This window comes from Sorex fumeus, unplaced genomic scaffold (genome assembly GCF_029834395.1).
Source record: "Sorex fumeus unplaced genomic scaffold, SorFum_2.1 ptg000018l, whole genome shotgun sequence".
In the NCBI taxonomy this organism is placed as follows: domain Eukaryota; kingdom Metazoa; phylum Chordata; class Mammalia; order Eulipotyphla; family Soricidae; genus Sorex; species Sorex fumeus.
The window spans coordinates 4,269,266-4,296,872 of record NW_026606075.1 but is presented as its reverse complement, the minus strand read 5'-3'; positions in this window follow the sequence as shown (position 1 = coordinate 4,296,872).

Here is a 27,607-nt window from a genome sequence, read left to right as displayed (position 1 = left end):
GCTGATTCACAGGACCTATCACCTCTTACAATGACCTTTGCTATTCCCCTCCTATGTGTCTTTTTATATATTTTTATATTTATATTTCATAGTTTTATATTTATATCTTATATTTATATTTTATCTTTATCTTTTTATTTTTTATTTCAATCATATTGTATTCGAGAGTGATCATTCTTTATATTTGAGAGCAGTCATTCTGTATTTGTCCCTCTGTCTGACTTCGTTCAGCTTAATACCTACTAGTTCTATTCACTTTGACAGTGAATCCCTGAATATGTCACCTTGAATGGTGAAAAATCTGAAGCATTTTCCTTATGATCTGACACAGGCAAAGATTCCACTCCCACTACTATTATTAAAAGTTGTGTTGAAAGTTCTAGCTACTTAGGAGGCAAAAGAAAAAAGGAATACAAATTGTAAAGGCAGTAAACTATTGCTGTTTACATATGATATGCCGTTATGCGTAGAAAATCCTAAAGACTTCATGAAAAAATATTGAATTAATAAACAGAGTTACTGTGTCTGGCATATCAAATACTCTCGGTAGCTTGCCGGGCTCTCCGAGAGGGGCGGAGGAATCGAACTCGGGTTGGCCATGTTGGCTGCGTGCAAGGCAAACGCCGTACCTGCTGTGCTATCGCTCCAGTGGTAGGCTATTATATCAATATATAAAATTTGTTGCATTTTTACATGCAAGTAAATAAGTAGAAGAGGAAGAAACAGATAAATCTCAGTTTCATCTAAAAGAATTCGGTATCTAGAAACAAGTTAATCAAGAAGACTAAAGTCTTGTACTTGGAAAGATATGTCACTGTAAATTAAACTTGAAACACAAGGAGATACAAAGATATTACATGCACATGGAGTGCAAAGCTTGACGCTATAAAAATGATCCTTCTTTCCAAATTGTTACATAGGTTTAATTGTTATGTAGGGTTAATTTTGTCATTATCAAAATTCCAATCATATTCTTCAAAACTAGGACACGTGTTACAAAAACTCAAGGATAATTCAAATAATCCTGAAATGAATAAAAAAAAGAAAGACAACCTGATTTGCTCTGATTTAAAACGACACTGCTAAGTTAACAAGTTATCAAACAATATGGTATTGGAATCAGAATAGATACAAGTCACTGGAATATATTTTGTTCTCTAGGGTCAAATTCTCATGTATATGGACAATGGATTTATGATAAAGGAACCAAGAGCACTAAAGAAAGGGAAGTCTCCTCTATAAATATTGCTGGGGAAACTGTTAACTTATTTGTTGTTACTGTTGTCACTGTCCTCCCGTTGTTCATCGATTTGCTGGAGCGGGCCCAGTAACATCTCCATTGGAGACTTTTGTTAACTTATTAAGGCATGAAATTATCATTATCTCATGCCATTAATAAAAAATGAACTCCAGAGATAAATACTTAGATTTTCGGCCCCAAATTATAAAATTAAATGAAGTAATTACAGGCAAAAGAAAATGCATCAATACCATTGGCTTTTGTGATTCATCTGGGGAAAAATGTGACCTGCATGATTTTTAATCCATTAGCTCTCTGCTGGGGAGGGACAGTAGTTGAGTGAATGAATGAGGCCCAGCAGGCTGCCTGATCTCCTTCCCTTTCCAACAGGAATTACAGCTGACCCATATTTCTCCACAGACTCCATCATCACTGCTGAAATCTCACAGTGACACAGTTATGATCATCTATAAAGGATTGGGGGAAATAAGCAAGAATAGAATTTAAATTCTGCATGACAGCTTCTCTTTCTCTTCGGTAGGTTGGATGCATTTCTATATACTTTCTCTCTTGTCTCTATAGTGCTGAGAACACACACACACACACACACACACACACACGAGCATATGGAGATGTTCACATGCACATTCAATGTAGTCTTTAATTTATTTTGGTTTCTGGGCCCCATCTGGCAGTGCACAGCTCCTGTCCCTAATTCTGCACTCAGAAATTACTCCAGGAGTTGCTCAGGGACCTCAGAAATGCTGGGGATCTAATCTGGTCTGACTGTGTGCAAGGCAAACTCCCTGCACACTGTACTGTCTCTCCAGTATGGTCTTCTGTTTCATTTTTTTTTCTTCAGTATTAGTTTCCCAGCAGTTCTCATTGTTTGTTTGAATGTTGGTTCCTTGGGTCAGTATCTCTATGCTATTTATATAGTTTCTCTCGGGCTGACTGTAGAGGAATGAAAGAAGAACATAACACAAATTGCGATAGATGCCTGTTCAGATTGTATCTGTATCAACTCAGATCAGTAAGTATGTATACTATATAGAAGATTTAAGATTTTAGTATGTAATCCTTTTTTATAGTCTGTCAATAAACAAACAACTCACAAAAAGATTTAAGATAGATTTAAGATTTTAGAATATAATCCTTTTATATTTATAGTCTGTCAATAAACAAACAACTCACAAAATATTTGGAACTCAGCTTAAAACTTAAAGACTCAGGTCACAGGTAAAAACCAGAACCTAACCACTTTTAGCTTAGAGCATATATTTTTATTTCTATTCTGGCAGAAATAAGTATTTAAAACTATATGCTTAATAAAAAGCTATGGAAAGTATATCCACAGAACTCTGCATCTGGAATTATTTTACAGGAGCATAACTATTTGAATTATAATATTGCACATTTCAGATAATTTATATTGATGCATAAATGTTAGGGTCCAAGTAAATAAAATATCTTCCACCTATTCATGGACTTCATTTTAGTACTAGAAAAATCTTCAGCTACCTATATTCATCATTTTTAATCCTGATATTTTCACAATGCATCACAATAATTTTCTAAATGTCTGCTTCCCACAACTGATTAGAAATCCATTATATTATTTTAATTAAAAAGTTGGGATTTGTACACATTCAGGGGAAATCATTCTTACTTTGCAGCAATATAGAAGATTTAATTTTCCAATTAAAATTGTCTCAATTTTATTAATGATAGTATATAAACACATTTAATTTGCAAAGAGAGGGCGTAAGAACAATTATACTTTGCTTTTTTAGGTAAATGTTAAGTCAAGGAACTTTTCCTTATTTTCATTGAAAACTCTTTCTTTGTACATAAAGGATAATTTTGCAATTCCCTTAATATAGCCTAAAGATGGGTTACCTGACAATAGTTAATTAAATATATTTGAATGTTATATGTACAGAAACGTTTCTAAGACACAGATCTTGGCTTCCCTAAAATATTCAAGTAGAAAATATTTATCCTAGAGTATCTGTTTTTCCAACATTACTCCAACATTTCCTTCTAGCCAACTTCCTCTGAAGATAATGTAGCTACATGACTCTTTCTGTCTTTTCTCTTTCTACACCTGTCTTCAGAAAATTATTGACTTGAAAAATTTGATTAATATCCATTAAGTGATTCCTTCAAATGGTAGATTTTTTTTTGTCTGCATTTTGGATCATAATCTAACATTAGAGGTCCCCAATTTATGGCCTGCTGCCATCATCTGGTCTCCAGATGTGATTTTAAAGCATGTTAAACTATTTGCTAAAAATTTAGAAACAAGGAGATTTCACATGCAATCCCCCACCCTCCAGATTTTTGGTAGCTCTTGAGAGAGAGCTGAAAATGCAGTAATCCTGGGTTTGTCTTCCTGTATTGCACAAGCTATGCAAGGTAAGTGTTGTTAGATTAAAAAAAAAAATGGTGGCGGGAACTGGTGACATTGGTGGCAGGAATTGTACACTGGTAAAGGGAGGAGTGTTGGAACATTGTATTACTTAAACTAATCGTGAACAACTTTGTCACTGTGTTTCTCACTGTGATAAAAAAATCAAACAAAATAAGGGGGGATGAGTGATACTACAGTGAGTAGAGCAATTGCCTTGCATGTGGCTGACCAGGATTTGATTCCTTGTATCCCATATGGTCTGGGATTATCCACCAGGAGTAATTCCTGAGTATAGAGCCAGAAGGAAGCCCTGAGCACCACTGGATGGGGCCCCCAAATAAAACAAAAACAAAAAAAAAGAAGCATCTATTAGAATATCACTAAACAACAAATCATATTTAGTATAAATATTTTTTATTTAATATCTGAGACATTCACTAAAAAGTATCCCTTGCTTATCTGAAATTTACAATTAACTTTTCATATATATTTGTAGATATATAATATGTATTTCTTTTTTTAATTATTGAAGTAATGTTGATTTTTAACATTTTGTTTCCTATAGGTTTTTCTTTTTGATAGGTCTGTTAAGGATAAGGGAAGCAATTATTTTTCACCAAAGATAGCCATGTAGTTTGCAACAGACCCACGGAGACTGCCTTTCTTGTGACACTTATATGAAGTTTACTGTAAGTATCTTGGATTTTTTCCATTGTCATAAAGTAAAGAACTGGACCTCTTCCATTCTACAAAGTGTGAATGTTTGGGCCAAAATAATCTCATAAAAGTGCTTGTCAGAGTAGAGAGTTTGTGTATTTTCTCAAAGATGTCATCGGCGACCACTAGTTCTGGCTTTTGCCTTTAACTCGTCTACCTGTATCCATCTTTTATAAGTTTTATTGCTGAAAGAATTAAGGATCTTGTTTTTTTTGATGGGGTTTTAAATGTTCAATTCTTTTTGAACTTTAATAATTTTTTAAATTGAATCATCATGAGATAAAACAAAATTGTTCATGATTGCATTTAAGTCACACAATGTTCCAACACCCACTCCTCCAGCAGTGTAATTTTCCAGCACCAGTGTCCCCAATTAATCTACCACCCTTTAAGACAACGCCACACTCCAGCCTGCCTCTATGGCAGGCACCTCTCTTCTCTTTCTCACTCTCATTTAAGGTATGATGGTTTGTGATACAGATGCTGAAAGATTATCATATATATCACTTTACCTCTCAACACTCAGTTCTTGTCCAAAGTGATCTTTTCCAACTAATACTGTCATAATGGATCCTCCTCTATCTTAACTACTCTCCATCTCACACACCATGGACACCAACCACTGACCAGTCCTCCTGGTTCATTTTCCCTAGCCTTGGATAATAGTTTCATACTGTTTTTTAAATCCCAGAAATAAATACAGTCATTCTATATATTCCCTTTCCTTCTGACTTATTTCACTCAGCATGATACTCTCCAAGTCTATCCATTCATATACAAATTTCATGACCTCATTTTTTCCTAACAGCTGTGTAGTATTCTATTGTGTAGATGTACCATAGTTTCTTTATCCATATGTCTGTTCTCAGGCACTCAGGTTGTTTCCAGATTCTGGCAATTGTGAATTGTGAATAGTGCTGCAATGAACATTGAAACGCAGATGATGTTTTATGCTGTATTTTTGGACCCCGAGGGTATATTTCCAGAAGTTGTATTGCTTGGTCAGATGGAAGCTCAATTTCTAGTTTTTTGAGGAATTTTCATATTGTTTTACAAAAAGGCTGGACCATTTGATATTCCCATATAAAATGAATGAGGGTCCCTTTCTCACCACATCTGCTCAAGCACTGTTTGTTCTTGTTCATTTGTATGTGTGCCAGTCTCTGTGGTATGAGATAATATCTCATTCTTGTTTTGATTTGCATATCCCTGTTAATAAGTGATGTGAGCATTTTTTTAATGTGTATTTTGTTCATTCGAATTTTTTCTGGATTTGGGTGCATACACTCTTCAGCTCTGGGAACTTCTCGGCAATGATAGCTTTGATGGTTGCTTCTTCATCAAGGTTTTCTTCTTGTTATTATTCTTCTTATTCTTATTCTTTGTTGTTCCTCTTGATGTTGTCTTGATCTTCTCTTGTCACCTGTTGTTTTATTTTGAGGGTCTTTTCCATATTCTGCTGTAGTCTGGTGATTCACTGTGTCTCGTCTTGGAACTCAATGATTCTGTTCTCAGCAGCTGTTACTCTGCTGGTGAGACCTACCAGTGAGTTTTTCATTTCACCTACTGTGTTTTTCAGATATGTCTTTTCTGCTTGTATTTTTATTTTCATTTTCCTCAATTTTGCTTTCCCGTCCTCCTGTATTTTATTAGCGATGCATTCCATGGTTTCTTTGAGCTCCTTATGCATTCAATTCTATTCTAAATTCCTTATCAGAGAGGTTATATAGTTTGTTATTATTCTTTGGGTCATCTGAGCTAGCTTCTTCGCTCACTAAGCCTGGTGGGTTCCTGCATTGCTTTACCATCACAACCTTTGTCGTTTTGGGTTGTTAACCTGTGTGTTTTGTGTAGTTAGTAACCTAAGTTGGGATGTAGTTGTATGTGTAGAGTGTAGAATAAGTGAGAGAGTGGTGAAAAAGATGGTGAGTTTCCTCCTTAACCCCCCACCTCCTCCTCACTCTCCACTTGCTCTTTGGTCATCTGGAATGGGGAAATTTCTAATCCTTTAAAACCTCTGTGGAGAGATCCAAAATTCATGAAAATTTGTTAGATAAAACTTGGTATTAGTACTCCTAATTGCTGAAATTTCTAGCTAATCATATTATTTAACAATATTTGAAGAATAAAAGAAACAGTGGTACATTTCCTCCCTAGGATAGTTTATCCCAACTAAATACACTTGAAAAAATATTTAAAATCAGATGTAGAATATTGGTGATGTTAAAAGAAATTCAAATGAGAAATTGTATATTGTGTATTACCATAGCATGTAAAGAATCATACAAATGAAATAAATAACAAAGAGGTAGAAAGACGTTGAAATTATATATTATTGGTTGTCTGTGGTTCCTGGGTGATGGGGCATGGTTTTCTCAAAGTTCTGTTTCTTTTACTGTACTTTACACCCTAAGTTTTCTACAATGAATATGTACTCTATTTATTTCTGTAACCACATTTTGAATTTCTAAGAATTTTTGTTCTTTTTTTTCTGTATCTATAATAGGATACCAAAACTGGATCTTCCCTTCTCAGTTTTTGTCTGTGGTATGATGATAGTAGGTTTCAAATGCCATAGTGGTAGACCACCAGAAGTCAGACCACCATGGAGGTTGTATAAAAAATACATTTAAGTGACTAAGAATTTGTTAGATAATTCATTGTTAAATCCCATACAGAACGTAAATGGTGGGTATACAGAGTTGAAAGAAATAGTTTCAGGTAAGGTTGATGAAGATGATACTTTGGAGAACTGCGTTCTCTAACAGGTCACGGATTTATCCCTAGCTCCTTCGACCTTTCAAAAAGTTTTATAAAATAAAATTTAGGAAATCCAAAGACATGTGTGTGTGCATGTGCCTTGCAGTTGGAGGTATTTATTTGACCAATGTCTTACTCCCTTAAAGAAATATTCAAAACCAAAAATGAATTGGTTGCTGACTTGTACTGGGGGGAATGTGAGATACCGTGTGAATAACCAGTGCTTTCAGAGTTCCTGAGGGTATAGACTGTATAATGTTTCCTGTGAGTGGATGGGGCCCACACATAGCAGGGACCATCTACATCTTAAATATTGCTAAGAAAGGTAAACATGGCTTAGGACAGAGAAATTATAGGAAAGGGATTCTGTGATAACAAGAAATGAAACAGCCAGAAGCCATGATTGTTTCAAAGGCTAGCTGTGGTAGGCATCAGGGTTCCAGAGTACCCACAGAATATCATTAAAGATCAGAATATACAGTGGTTATGTCAAGGGATCATTTAACACTAGCTTTTGATAGTGCCAGACAAGTTAGAACTTTCCAGTCTTCTCTAATTTCCCTCCTTTATGACACCCAACTGGAAGGTATAAAGAAAGTAGAGGCAGTAGAAAAATCTGTGTAAAGAATTGTGCTGGGAAGAAAGATGTTGGTCCTCTCCTTAAAGGGATGTAGAGTAACCATGTATTTGATACACATCAGAACAGCTGGGTATTAGATGGGTGGAGACATTTTAGTCTAGAAGATTATTTTGTGCTTAAAATGACCACAGATCTAAAGATGGCCAGCTCTTATTTCCTCAGTTCTTACCAAATAGATATTTTGCAATTGAAATCACCTACAACTCTAGCTAAACTTTTATTTCATTTTCTTTTCTTCTGATGCAGAGTCTTATTCCTACAACATCATTTGCTGGCTTCCTTTCCTTTTCTTTCCTTTCTTATATTCCTCCCTTTAACAAGTTCTTTTGGAAATCATCTTGAAATTAAGTCCTCTGTTTCTTTCTCTCTGTAAGCATAGCATATAAGCATTGTCAGGTAAGTGGTATTATCACCGTCCCCAGGTACAGTTCTCATTTAATAGCTTACTAATAAGAAAGGATTGAACTGTGTTCTCCGTCACATAAAACTGCAGGCAATGCATGACATGATTTCTTGGTATTTATAACTGGGTTTGAGCTCCACATATCCTTTGCAATGTCCTGTTCCTACAATATCCTTTGCTGTCTTCCATTGCTTTTCTTCCTTATTTTATTCCCTTTTACTAGTTCTTTTGGGAATTATCTTGCAATTAAGTTCTGTGTTTGGAGTCTCATTCTGGAGAACAGCAAGTTTTAAGATAGATTGTGCCATAAATGATCTTTATTTCACTTTATTTTAAAATTTATTGTTACTGCTATAAATAATACTACTACTTCTACTCTAAATTTGTGGTTTTCTATTACTACATAAATCTATCTGCTTCTACTTTTCCCAACAATACACACATGTGCACACACAGATCTACACATGTATATAAGATATAATTTGATAATATCTATTTTATTTTTGTTTTGTTTTGGGTTCACGGGCTGGAGTGATAGCACAGTGGTAGGGCGTTTACCTTACAAGCAGCCAACATGGCCGACCGAGTTCGATTCCTCCTCCCCTCTCGGAGAGCCCAGCAAGCTACCGAGAGTATCTCGCCAGCACGGCAGAGCCTGGCAAGCTACCCGTGACGTATTCGATATGCCAAACACTGTAACAACAAGTCTCATGATGGAGACATTACTGGGCCCGCTTGAGCAAATCGATGAACAACAGGAGGACCATGACCATGACCATTTGGATTCACACTTGACTGTGCTCAGAACTTTTCTTAGTTCCGTGTTCAGGGATCACTCCTAGAGATCTCTGGGAACAATATGGGGTGTCTGCGATTAAACCTTCATGAGCCAAGTGCAAGGCAAGCACCGTTCTCACTGCACTATCTCTTGTCTCTTTGAGTTATCTTCTTACTATTACCACTTGTTTATGATGGAAACTGACATAGAAAATAAAGCAAATTTCTGGAAATTTGCATCCAGACAGCCCTTTTCCTCTAAATCCTGCCTTAGATGAAAAAAAAAGAGTAATCTTGCCTTGCTTTGTTCTCCAGGGAAACCACTATATTCTGGGACATATAATGTCCATGGTGGATATTGGACAGGGATTTAGGGGTTCTAATTTGTCAGATTCCCTTAAAAAGTTTTTCTGCAAGTTACTCTCTGGCTACAGTAGAGACAAAAATATATATTTAATGGACGGCCTCCACTACTGAAGAGTGATGTGGATCAAATGATGGTTGAAGAAATATCTTATTGAGGAATTCTTTTCTTTTTTTTTTTTGTTTTCAGGTTGATGTGCTCACGGCCTATAATTCTTTAAGAATTGCAAAATGACACATTAATTCTCTCTTTTAACAGCCTCATTAATTCAAAGTACCATGTAATTCCTGCAGATTTTTAAAATAGGACTTTAGTTTTAGTTTTATAATATTGAGTTTGACTTAACAGAAGCTAAGAAGAAAACACAACCTGATAAGTTCTCAACAAATTAGTTTTTTCACCACGTTTGCAGTAAATTCAAAGACATAACAACTGTTAAATATTTGATATAGTTTATATTATTTCTGATTTGGGTAGTATACTACAATGACTATAATAGGAGTATTTTGTTATTCTCTTAACATTTTTTCTCGAAGTCCACATAAAATGATGTTTTTGAATAATACCATATTTAGGTGATTCATTCATAGTTTAATTCAACCTTGAAACAGCTTCGGCCAGGTGTGTGTCTGGTGCCTTTTACAGCCAGGTCCTCTCTTGTCCTTCAACCATCGAGAATGACAACGGCCAGTGATATGTGAGTGAGAATGCATCACACCTCTTTGTATCCTTTTGAAAGTTGAAATATATATCAATGGCTTGAGGAATTAGTCCAAATTTTTTAAAAATAAAAGTTATAGGATGAAAAAATTCAGGCACATTCAAACATTTGTTCCATCCATAATGGGATAAAACAACAGCCACAACTGTCAGGCAAATGCTATTGTTTTACTATTTGATTCAGATGTTCTATTTGCTAATGAGAAGTATCCTTCCTATCCAGTGTGGAAAATATATTAAGAGAGACAGCAGAATTGCATAAAATCAAAACATACTTGTTTTATTTCCATTACTTTGGTCACGCGATCACTTGACTTCCCGTTCCTCATCAATTTGCTCGAGTGGGTGCCAGTAATGTCTCCATTCATTCCTGTCGTGTGCTTGTGTTTCCCAGTGGCGTCTGCTCACTCCAGGATCATGAAGAGCCTCAAACCGATTGTTCAGGGTCTTGATGAAGAATTATGACCATCTCGTAGGTGGGCAGTCATGCGATCTTTTTTTTTTTTTCCCTTTATTTTATTTTATTTTTTTTAAAGTTGTAGATTTACAATTTTTTGTGCTTTGGTTTCAATTATACAATGATCAGATACCCATCCCTCCACCAGTGCCCATTTTCCACCACCATGGATAATATCCCTCCCACCCCCATCCCCCCATCCCCCCGTCTCTGTGGCAGGGCAATCCCCTGTGTTCTCTCTCTCCTTTTGGGTGTTGTGGTCTGCAAAAGAGGCATTGAGTGGCAAACATGTTCAGTCCATAGTCTACTTTCGACATGCATCTCCCCTCCTGGGAGGATCCTCCAAACATCCTTTATTTGGTGCTCCCTTCTCTATCTGAATAGCCCTTTCCTCTAGGATACCCGGCTGGCCTCTAAGTTATGGAGTAATCCTCCTGGTAGTCATGCGATCTTTTGACATCCCATGGAATCCAGTCGGTAATGGTTCTAGTACATTGGTCGTCTCCAAATTGCATTATGTGTCCAGCCCATCTGATTTTTGACACCTTGGCAAACGAGACAGCGTCCCTGATTCTCGATTGTCGATGAAGATCAGAACTCCATATTCTTTCTCTCAGTATTTCCATTACCAAAGATAAATATTTCTAGAAACTTGGATCCAAGTTTTGAGCCTTTTTTATTTGAAATTCAATGGTTATGATATCCCTATGCACATGGCAGTCAAATCCAACTCTACCTAATTTCATCATCATTCACTCACACAAGTATTCTCCAAGCGATAGCACAGCGGGTAGGGCGTTCGCCTTACAAGCGGCCAACATGGCCGACCCGAGTTCGATTCCTCCGCCCCTCTCGGAGAGCCCGGCAAGCTACCGAGAGTATTCGATATGCCAGACACAGTAACAACAAAGTCTCCAATGGAGACGTTACTGGGCCCGCTCGAGCAAATCGACGATCAACGGGAGGGCCTTTACCTTTACCTTTACCTTACTCTAGCACTGTCTCTGTAGCACGTCCTCCCGTTGTTCATTGATTTGCTCGAGCAGGCCCAGTAATGTCTCCGTTGTGAGACTTGTTGTTACTGTGTTTGGCATATTGAATATGTCATGGGTAGCTTGCCAGGCTTTTCCATGTGGGTGAGATACTTTCAGTAGCTTGCCAGGTTCTCCGAGAGGGGTAGAGGAATCTAACCTGGGTCAGCCGTATGCAAGGCAAACACCCTACCGCTGTGATATTGCTCCAGTCCATTCTCCCAACATTATCTGTTTTTCATACTCCTTAGGACAATAGCAGAGACACTGTATTTATTTCAATATCTTTAAGAGATAGTTAAGCTATATTCTAAATATATTCAAGTTCAATAAATTTGATATTGATATAAAGCCCTCTCCTTGTCAAATTCTGATAGACATAATTAATTCTTGTGATATCAGGCAAAACAACATCTGTTTGCAAATCAGAAAACAGGGTAAGATATTGGAGATTATGTACAGTCATACAACTAATATAGATATTAGAAACTTCTCAAATTATATTAATTAAAGATTATATTATTTTAATAAGATGTCATATTTTTTATGACATATTTTTTATGACATCTTATTATCTCATTCCTACTTTGGACAAACTTGCAGGCTATCGAATGTAGCCTGCCCACAGGGCAGAGTCTGGCAAACTCCCCGTGGCGCACCAAATATGCCAAATACCAGTAACAATGATGAGTCTCATTCTCCTAAAGAGCCTTGAATATAATCTCAGGGCTAGGATGAAAGAGACGTTACTGGGGCCTGCTCGAGGCAATCGACGATTAACAGGATGATGAAAAGAAATGAAAAAATTATTTTAAGAAATATCTTTGTTTTAGTAAAATGCATAATATAAATGTACTATTTAAACCTGTAAAATGTACAAGTCTGTGACATAAGTGCACTTACACTATTTTACACTTTTCATCACAATCTATTGCCAGAACTTTTTCAAGGCAAAAAGTGCCTCTCTTGAGAGAGCAAGAGGGAATGCCCTGCCACAGAGGCGGGTTTCGGTGGTGGAGAAAAGATGAGGGTGCTGGGACCATTGGTGTAAGGAAATGGGCACTGGTGGAGAGATGGATACTCGATCATTGCATGACTGAAATGCAAGCACGAATGTTTGTAAGCCTGTAACTGTACATCATGGTGATTCACTAAAAAAAAATATGTCTCTCATACCTTGCATTTTTTACTTGATTCCATTAATCCCATTATTCCTTCATTTATTCTTGATGCTATCACAGTATGTGAAAGTGAACACTGCCCATGAATCTTTCTTGAACTTGATCCAGAATGATTACTCCAGAAATATGTGTCAGTTCTCTATTTTATTAGATGACGTAGGCGTTCAGTAACACCATAGACATTCAAATCTGAAAGATAGATATTTAATCATGTGAATCACAAAAATATTATGAACTGTGTGCTTCATTCTGATGTGTCATAATAAGTTCTAGAAGGAATGAAAGAGGCACAGGACTACAAAGCAAGGAAATTCAGTTTCACAGGGAGTTGGGTTGAAAGCTAAAGGATTATTTTTGGAAGTTGTAGGTATGAAACCTTTACAAAGGAGTTACCTGTGCAAGGGCACCAAAAAAGAAGGGTAGAACAGTACATGGACTGGATCGAATGTCACTGTGGCCAGAGTCCAGAGAAAAAGCTTTACCATGACATAAGAGATGAGGTCAGACCACAAGGCATCTTGTGAACTCTATTAAGGAGTTAGTTCTTTTAGAGTGAGGGAAAACCAGTGAAGTGTTTTAGGCAGCAGATAAATATAATAAGATTTACAGCTACAAAAAATTATATTAGCTGACTGTGCAGAGTACATAGAATGAAAGACAATCTAAGTGGCTATGGAAGATGAGTTAATAGGCTCAGGTGAAAGTAAAGGTGGCTTGGATTATGAGAGAGACAGAGGAAATGGAAAGTACAATAGAGAGTATTGCTGAGAAGTAAGGATATGATCTGTCTGGTGAATGTGTTAATGTTCAAACTGTCTTTTTGCAGTCCTGCAAAGAAATGAAATGTCAGCTCATCAATTTTCCTTTTATTAAATTCAGTTTACATTCAAAGAATTTACAGCAACTTGTGCTCATAAAAATAAGGGTTTGTGAGAATCCTAAAACGTTGTTCCTAAAACATTGATACTTTTCTTCGCATCTATAATTATTATTTCTATTGATAAAGTAAAGTAAAGTAAAGTAAAGGCCCTCCCGTTGATCGTCGATTTGCTCGAGCGGGCCCAGTAACGTCTCCATTGGAGACTTTGTTGTTACTGTGTCTGGCATATCGAATACTCTCGGTAGCTTGCCGGGCTCTCTGAGAGGGGCGGAGGAATCGAACTCGGGTCGGCCATGTTGGCTGCGTGCAAGGCAGACGCCCTACCCGCTTATTCTTTTCCTCTAAATAAGGAAGTTTTGTATGAATTGTGAGCTCCCGCTCCTTCTGGTTCCCTATAATCTGGTCACTGATATTTTCATATATTCCCCTGCAATTTGCTTGTTAATATTCTTCATAACCCACCCAGATTGTTCCTAATAGTTTCTGTGTATGATTTATGAAAATGTGTTCTGGTTTAATAAAAAGGAAGCTGTTCCATAATCACATGGCAAAAAGTCTTGAGGTAACATAATCACCAGTTTTGCTAATTTTGCATGTTATGCATATGTTTCTGTGTAATACTCCACAATGATCAATGCCTCAAGAATGTCCAAATAAAATCTTCTATAATTTTCTCTTCTTTTTTAAAAAAATAAGATGTCAATATATTTATCACCATGTGTCCTTTCTGACAGAAAGGTACAAGAGGAATAATGAAGAAAATATACCATTGATCACCCTTTCCTCTTGTCCTCTAGTAACTTTAATTCTGCGTTGAGAGTTCAAGTGTGTATTTATTTGGGTTTATCTGTACCATTTGCTCGAGCGGGCCCAGTATTCCTCCGCCCCTCTCGGAGAGCCTGGCAAGCTACCGAGAGTATTCGATATGCCAGACACAGTAACAACAAAGTCTCCAATGGAGACGTTACTGGGCCCGCTCGAGCAAATCGATGATCAACGGAAGGGCCTTTACCTTTTACCTTTATCTGTACCATCTCTTTGTCTCTTTTCCTCACTTATAGGTCCATAATCATCCAGTACTTGTCTTCTCTATCTGAAGTGATTTCATATATAGAATGATCCCTTACAGTTTATTCATAGTTATACAAAAGACAAGATGTGATCTTTTAGTATAGCCAATATCCCACTGCATGTATGTACGTATACACACATATGTGTTGTACATGCACTGTCTGTATGTATATATATATATATGTATATTATTCAACATCTTTTATTCACCATCTAGCTCTGGAGACTTGGGCTATTTCCAAATCTTGGCAATTGTCACTAACATTAAAAGAATATAGGAGTTCACATATCTTTTGAAATTAACATTTTTGTACTTTTTGAAGAGTTATCTATGAACAGAATTGCTGGATCTTAGGAAATTCTAATTTTAGTATTATGAAAATTATCTGTAAATTGTTTTGCAAAAGTGCAGGACCAATTTAAATTCTTACAAACAGTATGGGAGTCTCATATTTTTCCCACCAACACTTATTGTTTCTGAATTTTTGTATGTAGGCAACTTTTTCTGGAGTGAGCTGATATATCAGCTTTAAAAAATTAACTTAGTTTTAAAAAAATCACTGTAGGGTTTTTATCTGATTCAATCTCTATGGAAAGTAGTCTGAATATTTCTAAAAAAAACCCTAAGAACAGAACTTCCATATTGAGACCAGAGTGATAGTACAGCAGGTAGGGTGTTTGTTTTTGACGTGGCTGACCCGGGTTCAATCCTGGGAATCCCATATGGTCTCCCAAGCACCGCCAGGAGTAATTCCTGTGTACAGAGTCAGGAGTAACCTCTGAGCATCGCTGGGTGTGACCCAAAAAGCCAAAAGAAAAAAGAACTTCCAGGAGACCTGGTTATCTCACTTCTTGGAAGCTATTCACAAAATACAAAATGTTAATTACAAAAGATTATGTACATCTATGTTCAAAGCAGCTTTTGGCATAATCACTAGAATATGGAAATAACCCCATATCCAACTCTGAATAAATGAATCTAGAATATGCAATACTATGTAGCTATTTAAAATAAATGTGAAATCATACAATTTTATACTATGTGTGTGGATCTGAGGGATTCATGCTGAGCGGAATCAGTCAGAATGAGAGAGACTGATACAGAATGTGGGATATAAAAATATACAGTAAGGGAGCATCAAATGGCCAAAGGCAACAAACCTAGAGAGTTGGTTCACAAAAAATGAGCTTCCTCTTGGGAGGCTGTGGGGGTGGGTTTATGCATATGGCAGGGAGGGCTTCCTACAATATTGGTGGAGGTTGCTAACCCTGGTGGTAGGTGTGGGGTTAGAATGGAATGGTATGAAACTATCATTAACAATATTATAAATCATAGCACAGTGGGTAGGGCGTTTGCCTTGCACGCGGCCAACATGGCCGACCCGAGTTCGATTCCTCCAGCCCTCTCGGAGAGCCCGGCAAGCTACCGAGAGTCTTCGATATGCCAGACACAGTAACAACAAAGTCTCCAATGGAGACGTTACTGGGCCCGCTCGAGCAAATCGATGATCAACGGGAGGGCCTTTACCTTTACCTTACTACTTCAGTAAGCCTCCAAACTGAAACATAAAATGAAAATAACTAAAAGAATTACAAACATATTAGGATGTAAAGTAAGATGAAGGATTTTGCATAGTACATTTTCCAAAGTTATCTTGGAAAATGTGGGGTTTTTTGGTTTGCTTATTTGTTTCAGTAAAGGAAAGATGAGAAAAGGAGAGTGAAATGTTTGCTAAAACAGCCAAACCATAACATATATCACAATGTCTTAAGCAGTACTTGATCTTTGTTTCTGATTCTTTTTGCTTTTCTTTTCTTTCTTTCTTTTTTTTTTGACAACACCTGGCTGTGTTCAGGGCTTCCTCTTGGTGATGGGGTTGGAATATAGGTCAACGGCATGCAAGACAAGTACCTGCTGTATTATTTCTCTGGACTTCTTCTTTCTCATTGCTTAACTTATTAACTTTCACTTTACCCGCCTATACTTCCCAATGCAATGAATGTCTTATCCAATTGGCATTTGTAAAGCATCATTTGGATCATACGATATCCCATTTACCATAAGGAAAAATAATGCTCCTAGTGAGGCATTCAAAAATCTTTATAACTGCATCCCAGTGTACTAATTGAAAAGAGAAATTTATTTAAAAAATGTGCTATGGTGCCATGTTTTATAAAGTTACTTTACAGTTAAGGTATAGGTATGCAATGATCCTATATCAATCCAATCACCACAATCAACTTCCCTCCCCCACTGCCCCTTAAGTCCCCCTCCCGACACTCCAGCCAGTCTCCTTGTCAGCAGTTTTAGGTTTGGTTATTGTAATTTAAATATCCAACTCTTCTCTAATATGATTCACGACATCTGTTAATTAAACTACAGATCTATGATGTCAGTATCTGTCTTTTTCATTTCCTTGTGACAGTATTCACGTATTATACTATATATAATAATTATATAATATGTAACATATTATTATAATATTACACATTATAATATTATAATGGTGGATAAGAGTGCTTATTTAAAAGTTGATATATTGTGCTGAAATAATTTTTAGAAAACTATTTTATTTTTAAATATTTTCAGTAATACAATGAGATTTAAATTTATCTACTTTCAAGAAATATCTTTTTAGATTTGACCAACTTTCTTTGTATGTGTCTCCAAATCAGGATGAATAGCCACATTAAGCTAGATTACATTATTACTCATTTTCAGCTATAGATGTTGACCTTTTCAATATTTGATTGACTGCATAGAAGACCTGAATTTTTTATTTATATTGAATTTTATTTCTTATCTGATCCTTTTTTTTAATCATTTGCACATTTGATAACAGAATAGACTACTATTATATATAAAAGCTCCAAAAAAAGAATTCACATCATGAACTTTTCTCATTGTGATTTAATGGTTTTATGGCATAAATTGATATAATTACATTGGAAAAAACAGAGCAAATCATATGATCTCACAAATTGCACAGTAATATAGCAGCTGAAAAGACATCTTTACATTTATTTATATTTTGGGGATACCTCCCAAAGACTCTATTATGATGAATTGAACAACATTTCAGTGAAAATGTTTAGAGAGTAACAGAATAATAAGAATCTTTACTACTGAAAATTTTCAAACTACACAAATTTAATTAGGCTAGTCAAGAAGCAAGAAGATGAAGAAAATAGCTTCTTGCTCATCCATTTTCCACTTGACAACTTCATTTCAAGTACAACAACTGATCTCTGGATCAATTAAAGGTGTTTGGAAATAAATGAAGAGACTATTTCCATAACATAACAGTGTGATCTACTCACCAAGTACTAGGAAAAGACATGTTCTGTTAAAATTTTGATTAATACTGATATGTAATCCCTCAGATAGATAATTATCTTACTCTTATATTTAACAGGTGGTATATTACATCCAACTATCTGTAACAAATAAAACCCAAATAATATTATGGGTTTAGAAAATATTTTATTAGTGTATCACTTATTGGTTTGACTCTCTGGTTTGCGAGTTCCTGTAGCTTTGTATAAGGATTGCAAGATATAGTATAAATCCTTTAAGCATCAGAGTAAAATAAGCTGGTGTTAATCTTGTGTCTATTATTTGTTAGAGTGGGCTAATAAATGACCTTGAATCTTGAATTAGTTATTTATCATTACAATGTAGCCACTGACTCAGTAGCACTGTCGCACTGTTCTTCCATTGTACATCGGTTTGCTCAAGCAGGCACCAGTCACGTCTCCATAGTAAGGCTTGTTGTCACTGTTTTTGGCATACCGAATACGCCACGGGGAGCTTACTGACTCAGTGTACAACTTAAATGTAAAAGCTGTCTGCTTATACTAGAATAATGTATATAATAATGGATGTTGACTCACTTTCTCTTGCAATTTATGTTTCCAAACAATTGTGTACTTTCCTAATTGAATTGCAGTTACTCACACAACTCATTATATTCCTAAAGTAAAGAAATATGGTCAAGTTCATAGGTTACAAAAATATTTCTCCCAAATAATTCCTTCCTCTACTTATTTAAATCTTGCAGTTTCCAATAAATGTCTAATTTTTGGATTCTTTTTCTCTTTTTTCCCAATTATACTTTCTGAACTTTAATTCTTATTCTTTTTAAATTTTCCTTCCTGTGTTTTATTTTCCTTATATTTAAAAATATTTCTTTATGCTTTTTTAGTTCTGTTTCTCTGAATTTTCTTCAAGTTCTACATAAAATTTTAGTAATAAACTATAAATGTACATAGTATTCTGGAAAGATAGAGAAGGGTAAAGGGAGGAAGAAATAAATAAAGACCAGAACACGCATAGATTTAGCCCAGTAAAAATGAACGTACTATATATTTTTAAATTATCTCCGGCAACAAAGTTAAGTTTTCAATGAACAGCTTTGCTTAAACTTCAAAATAGATTTTTCTTATGAGTTACATTAGAATTCAAAACTATTCATAAATTACATTTAATCAAAGATTAAAATTTAACATTTTAAAGTAGTATTTCATCTCTGCTTTGTCAGAACCATTGGGGAAAGTTTGGAAAACATTAAGACGAGGGCTTCCATTTGATGCTGCAATTTCACTCCTGCACATTTACCCCAGGAGCACAGAAACATTAATTGGAAAGGACATATGACACATTCATTTCATCATTGCTTGCAATAGCCAAGCAGTGAAATTAACCGAGCTGAAATTAAAAAAAAATCCAAGTGCCCAATAACAGACGAGTGATTTGTATAGATAAATCCATCTGCCTGTCTATCTATCTATCTATCTATCTATCTATCTATCATCTAACTATCCATCCATACATTTACATATATCTATCCATATATCTTCTATCACTCCACCTATTGAAGGATCTATCTATAGATACCATGTTTATATCATCTATAGAAAGATCACTGTATCACTGTCTGTCACTGTCATCCTGTTGTTCGTCGATGTACTCGAGCGGGAGCCAATAACATCTCTATTCCTCCCAGCCCTGAGATTTTTAGCAGTCTCTTCTTACTCGTCTTTTCTCAATGATTGGAGGCTCTTACAGGGTCAGGGAAATGAGATCTATTGTTGTTACTGGTTTTGGCATATCAAATACGCCACAGAGAGCTTGCCAGGCTCTGCCTGTGTGGGCGGAATACTAAGAGTATGCCAAGGGTAGCTTGCCAAGATCTCTGAGAGGCATATATTTATATATTTCTCTTTATGATTTGTTGCCTACTGTTTGAACACTGTCAAATATGGTGTGGCAATTATGGAAAATGGGTAGTTAGTGTTCTATAATGAGCAGCCGTGAGTTATGGAGGGTGGCCAATGAGAAGATTATTTGGTGCCAGCAGGGTGGGGCTTATGTGTGTGATCCCTAGGTCACTGAAGACTGGGCGAAGCAGGCAGAGGATCAGAGGATCTCTGTTCCAGGGTCTTGTTGAGTCCAGATTCCAAGGTCACAAAGTTCTGCATTACCTGGATTCTGTGGTACTTCATTAGGCTCGGCCTGAGTTTCCTAAAGTGGCCTAGAGGGGCTGGAGCGATAGCACAGTGGGTAGGGCGTTTGCCTTGCACGCACCCACCCCGGGCTCCATTCCCAGCATCCCATATGGTCCCCTGAGCACCGCCAGGAGTAACTCCTGAGTGCAGAGCCAGTAGTAACACCTGTGCATCGCCAGGTGTGACCCAAAAAGCAAAAAAATAAAATAAAATAAAAATGAAGTGGCCTAGAGTGTGGCGGCAGTTGGGTAGTGGAGGTCGGCTGCCGGGGCTGGGTCACTTGGGGAGGGGAGGGCTCTCACCCACCCCACTCTGAAATGCCCCAAGTGAAAAAAGCCTGGCGCTGAGTCCGCTGGCATGGCTTTGGGACCTCATTTTATACTCCTGTCTGGGAGGAGCAGCCGTGAGTTTCTGGAGGGTGGCCAATACCATATAGAAAGATACCATATATTAATATTCTATCTATTTACATACCTCTCTACCTACCTTCTACTTGAGGCAGGCAGACCTGCCGTTTCCAATGGTTCCTGATACCTGCAATTTTTCTGCTGATGCATCTGATTTGGCTTCCTTTGTTTCCCTGCAGGTGAGTGGTGCCGGTGGTGCTGGTGGTGCTGGAATCATTTTTTGTTTCTGCGACCTTGACAGTGAGGAGTAGTGGAAGGAGGAGATCGGTAGCCTGAAAGAACTGGTGGCAGAGCAGTCCATGGAGGGCAGGAAGGAAAGAGCCTGGAGGAAGAATTTTCTACCACTCTTGCAGCCATTTCCAGTCCCTATTCTGGCCAACAGAATACCTAAGAGTTTCTCTGGGTCAAGTTTTAGGACTCTATTGATTCAGCTGTCCCTAGCTTAAAAGAGAAATGCTTTGTTCCTTTCAGAGTCCTACATAGCTTTGCTTCCCCCAGCAGCAGAGTCTCTGACTAAGAGACAATAATAAGTAAGTAAGTAAAGTAAAGGCCCTCCCATTGATCATCGACTTGCTCGAGCGGGCCCAGTAACGTCTCCATTGGAGACTTTGTTGTTACTGTGTCTGGCATATCGAATACGTCACGGGGAGCTTGCCAGGCTCTGCCGTGCGGGCGAGATACTCTCGGTAGCTTGCCGGGCTCTCCGAGAGGGGCAGAGGAATCGAACTCGGGTTGACCATGTTGGCTGCGTGCAAGGCAAACGCCCTACCGCTGTGCTATCGCTCCAGCCCCGAGACAGTAATAGTTTCTGACTATTATTTCTATTGTCTTGTCTGCCCCACTGCTTGCTCACGCCTGTCAACAGAAATGGGCGCTCATGTACATCACTCTTCTCTACTTAAGGAATTCTTTTTTTTTCTTTTTTCTTTTTGGATCATACCTGACGATGCACAGGGGTTATTCTTGGCTCACGCACTCAGGAATTACTCCTGGTGGTGCTCGGGAGACCATATGGGATGCAGGGAATCAAACCTGGGTGGGCTGTGTGCAAGGCAAAAGCCCTACCCGCTGTGCTATTGCTCCAGCCCAAGGAATTCTTTAGTGACAGTCATTCCTATATTCTGTCCCATGCTGAAATCATACACCTTCATATGAAAGGACACATGGGTCTCACCTGCAAAAAAAAAAAAAAAACTGTTTTAGCATGCTCATGATCTTGTCCTCAGGTGATCGAGGTTTAAAGCAGGGGACTGTATGAAATGGTAAGACAGAAGAGCGTGACAAGAGCAGGCTTATGATTTTGTATCAGGGGTGCATCTCCTGGGCCTCTTTTGGACCATTCTCAGACCTTTTTTCCCTGGGGCCATGCTTTCTAATTTCATCCTTCCCCCTTTTCTCTTGTCCCTATGTAGCTGTATCTGGTATGTCTTTTTTCAGTGATATATAGCTAAATTATAATTACATTTTAGTGGGAAATTTGATTTGCCAGTGTCTATTCTTTCAGTTTTGCTAAAAGCATATCCTGAGTTTCCTAATGGATCTTTAAATTAGTTTCTTTCAGTATTAATAAAATTAATAGAAAAGTCTGTAGCAATAGAAGTCTGCATGAAGAAAGAAGCGAAAATTCAAATAAATAATATAATCTTACACTTAAAGGAGATTGTAAAAGAAAAACAAATATAAAACAATGATGGGAGGTAGAAAGTCATGAAAATTAGAGTGGAAACAAGTGAAATAGAAATAAGTTAACATTAAAGATCAATTAAATAAAGAGCAGGGTCTTTAGAAGAAGTAAGCAACATTCATAAAACTTTAGGTTGAATAATAAAAAAAGGTTTAATAAGTAGAATAGGGAATAAAAGATAATCGCAGATAATAGCAAAAAATTGCAAACATTCATTGAGTAATATTATAAACAGCATTTTTTTTTACCAGCAAATTGGACAATATAGGAGACATGAAAAAGTTCTTAACATCATGCAACCTTCCCAGGGCTGGATTAGGAAGACACAGGAAACGGAGTAGAGAAGTTATAGCAATAAAATGAAAACATTAGTCAAAGGTCTCCCCAAAGATATGATTCTAGGACCAGATGATTTCCTTACTGGGCTCCAAAGAAGCTTCAAAATCAGTAGATACTCATTTTTTTTAATTACCCCCCAAAATTAAGGAGGGTCACTGCTTCCAAACATAATTCATGTTTTTGCTTTGTTCTGTTTTGGGGTCCCACCCAACGGTGCTCATAACTTACTTCTGGCTCTATACTCAGGTATAACACCTGGTGGACTGGGGGTTTATATACATAGTGCCATTAATGGAACTCGGGTGGGCTGCAGACAAGGCAAGTGTTCTGCCTGCTGTATTATCTCTCTGGTTCACTCCAAATATATTCTACAGAATCAAGACTACCCTAGTACTGAAAACAAACAAGGATATCGCAACAAAAGAATACTAAAAAACATTATTTCTGAATAAGACAGATGTAGAAGTATTCAACAAAATCATACAAATAAAATTAAATAGTACATGAGAAGGCTGATGCATGATAAAAATTAGCATTTATTTTAGGGTTGTAGTGATGGTTCAACACATATAGATTCATTAATAAAGCATTTAACAAAGGAAAGATAAACATTTTACATAAAAGTTATATATAATTCAGAACTGAGAAAGATAGGGAAGGAAAGAAATTGAGGGAGAAGTAAGAGGAGACAAACAGGAAATATCACACAAGGGACAAACACCTTAAAAACATTGGCTGTAGAGGTGAGGTATATCCATATATCTGAACCATAGAACCAACAAAACTGAAAGAATAACAATCAAATGTAAAAATATGCCTGCCAAGGAAGTAGTTTTGGGTGTGGGAGGAAATTGGAGAAACTGGTGAGGGAAGTTGACACTGATGATAGGACTGGTATTAGAACACTGGCACCTCAAACTCAGTTATGAATAACTCTGTAAATCATGATACTGTCATAAAAATGTATAAATATATCAGTAGCCACAGAGAAAGCATTTAATAATGACAAATTTTTCATTTTTGATATATTTAACATCATTTATAATATGCTGTCTGTCTGTCACAGTCCTCCCATTGTTTATTGATTTGCTTGGCGAACCCAGTAACGTCTCCATTATGAGACTTGTTGTTATGTGTTTGGCATATCGAATACATCAGGGAGAGCTTCCCAGGCTTTGCCATGGGGGCAAGATACTCTCAGTAGCTTGTCGGGCTCTCCGAGAGGGGCACAAGAATTGAAACTGTGTCGGCCGGTAGGCCACGTGCAAGGCAAACGTCTTACCGGCTGTGCTATCACTCCAGTTCCAATTTATTATACTACCTTCAATAAAATGGGGATGAAATAAATTCACTTCAATATATCAGTTATTTATACCAATCCCATAACTAATATAATAGACAATAGTGAAAAGTTCAGTTTTCTCCTTAAGATTAGATACAAAGGAATGATGTACACTCATCACTTTAACATAGTTTTGCTAGTCCTAGCCAGAATAATTGAGAAGCAGAAATAAGAACAAGTCAATTTGGAGAAGAAGTCAAACTATTTCTGTGTGTACCCAAAAGGATAATCTTCATAGAAAATTCTAAGATTCTAGAAAAACATTTTAGATCCAAAAATTTATTTAGCACAGTAAAATGACAGCCTACAGAATTCAATAAACAAAACTGTGTTATATTTCTGTGCACAAGCAGCAAACTAAAAGAAAATTGAAGCATGAAACAATTCTATAAAAATGATTTATGTAACTATGAATAGCTTTTAAACGTATATAATAGACCTGTACAATGAAAATTCTAGGATATTGGTAAAAAATAGAAAGTAAAGTGATATAGATGTATTTTGTGTTCGTGGAAAGAGGAGAATTAATTTTAAAATGATCTCCTTATATATTCTGGGGACCCCGAAACACACAGCAGAAACACCATCTGCATTCCTATGTTCATTACAGCTCTATTCACCAAAGCCAGAATCTGGAAACAACCTGAGTGCCTGAGACGAATGGATAATGAAACTATGACACATCTACACAACGGAATACTATGCAGCTTTTAGGAAAAATGAAGTCATTAAATTCGCCTATAAATGGATGGACATGGAGAATATAATGCAGAGTGAAATGAGTCATGAGAGAGCAACAGATATAGAATGACTACATTCACTTTTGGAATATTAAAAATATATAGTAGAAGATGAATATCCATGGCCAGGGAGAACTGGAGTTAGGAGGACTGGTAAATCGTTGAATCTAACCATAAGTGTGTGGGGGGCTGAGGGTAGGTAAGATAGAGAAGATACCAGTATGACAATAATGGCTGGGAATGACCATGCTGGAGACGAACTGTGTTAAAGGTAGGTAAAGTAATATTCTTGATAATCTTTCAATATCAATATTGCAAACCACAATGCCCAAAAGAAGAGAGAGAGAGAGAGAGAGAGAAATTTGGGGACACTGGTACTGGGAAATGTGCACTGGTGGAGGAATGTGTAATGGAACACTGTATGACTGAAATCCAATCATGAACAGCTTTGTAAGAATCTATCTCATAGTGATTCAATAAAAAAGTCAAAAAATGGTCTCCTTATTCAAAACAATAACCATATTTAATACAATCATTATCAAAATTCTATGTCATTATTTTTGAAGAGAAGAGATCCTGAAGAAAAACGGTTGATTATACTCCTAAATTTATACTAAATTGCAAAGCTATAACAATTAAGGCAACATGTGACTTTATCAATAATTTAGACAAAGGAAAATGGAATAGAATTGAGAAGACAGAAATAGATTACTACATGTATTGGCATGTGCTTAGAGCAAATCATTCAAGGGCATACAAGGGAGAAAAAACTGTTTCTCCAATAAATGGCACATGGTAAAGTAGGCATATGTATGAAAAATAAGGAAGCTAGATGACTATTTTTTATAAACCCCAATATTATTTAAACATGTATTAGGAACTTGGAAATATAACTTGATAATATAAAACATTGAGGAAAAATGTAAACAATATTATTCACAATACTGACCTAAATGATGTCTTCGAGAACTCTGGTCCAATGACAAGAAAGACAAAAGCAAAAACAGGCAATGAGAAAATGCCAAACTAAAAATTTTTTTGGCACAATAATAAAACTATATTATGCAAACTAAAAATAATTTTATGAATTGGGGGAAATATTTGAAGATATATAGTAAACAAATGGATAATAAACAAGATTTATACAAGAATACATACAGCTCAATAACAACAAAAACCCAATAAAATGGTCAGAAGATAAAAAGAAAGCCACTATTCCAAAGAAGAAATACAGATAGTAAACAGATACACAGTATCAATTATTGCCAGGTTGCAGTCAAATCCAGTTACATACCACTTCATGCCTGTGGCTTATATCAGAAACTCTAGTAACAAGTGTTGGTGAATGTGCAGATCAAAGGAAAACCTAGTATGCTGTTTGATATTGGGAATGTAAATTGTGGAAATTTATGGAAATTTTGGAAATTATGATGGTTTCTCAAATATTACAAATTGTATCTGTAACTCCACTCCTAGGTACTTACCTGAAGAATATGTGAACAATAATTTGAAAATATATTTACACTCCTGGGCTAATTTCAATGGTCATGATATGGCAATAGTCTGACCCAATGATGACTGAATGCACAAAGAAGACACGCTGTATATACACGGTAGAGTATGGCGAACCACTGCAAAATGATAAAATTGGACCATCTACAATAACATGAATGGGATTAGTGAGGATCATGCTAGTAAGTAGTTCAGAAAGAGAAAGACAAGGACAGGGTGATTTCACTCGTATGTGGTCTATGAAAAAACGATGCCAAGGAAGAGACGTAACCAGCCCTGGACTCGATTTAGTATTTGGGCTGCAGAGGCTCTACCACCAGAGGGTAGAGGAAGTCCAATGCACTGTAGTGGAGGATTGTGGGCCCTTAGTTTTGGGGTCTGTTGTGGCAGCCTTCGGTTGAATTTGGAAAATTGTACTCAGAACACACGCAGTATTAAAAACTCAGGGTTCTAGACATTGTTCAATTTTCCCTGAAGGAAACAAAAGCTTCCCTAGTAGACGACACTAGGTAAAACTTCCCTGGATTTTGGAAGAAAAATTGAAAGGCTCCCATGATATCAATCTGTACTTGTGTCAGATTACATGGAAATTTTGAATCTTTTTATAATTATTAAATTTTCTACCATTGGATGTAAACCTGAGCTACATGGAAAAAAAATTTCCCAGTCACTATAACTTTTAAAAATGGACTTCTCTAAGTACTAGGGAAGGAAAACATAAAAACAGTTGACAGACACATTGTTCTTGGTGAGTTGCATTACCATTAATACAACCCAGATGAGTTGCAAAAAGCATACATGCATTTGTGGTATTAAACGCTTTAAATTTTTTTAAAATACTGTATTTTAAAAAGTGCATTTAATATAAAGAATAACATAACTTTTTGTTATTTTTCAATTGCAGAACAATAAAAAACTTCGGAGAATAACCATAACTAGCTATTACTTAATGTATACTGACAATAAAAAATGCATAGCCTTGTTATAGTCCTATTTGTATTGTTTACATTTTAAACCTGTATACTAAAATGTAATTTCATGGCTCTGGAGTCTAGCAGTAAAAAAGAGGCTGTGTTTTTATTCTTTCCCCTGGCAGCTTTTTCTTTGATATTGAAGTATTGTATACCACACAATTTTCATACTGTACATGTGCTTTTAACAAGTCTCACAATGTTACTGGGCCCGCTCGAGCAAGTCAATGAACAACAGAACAGTGACAGTGACAGTGACATGTACTTTATGGTGATTGTTCTCTAATTTTATTTACTTTTGCAAACAACACCATAATCTATTTCTTGCACACTTTTAAGATTCAATAAATGTTCACATGAGCTCTTTATTTTCCCTCTGTGTCCTTGTCCCTTGGTCCAGACACACTCTGTCTGGTTTCCATCCCTTTCATTTTCTCTTCTCTAGCCTTT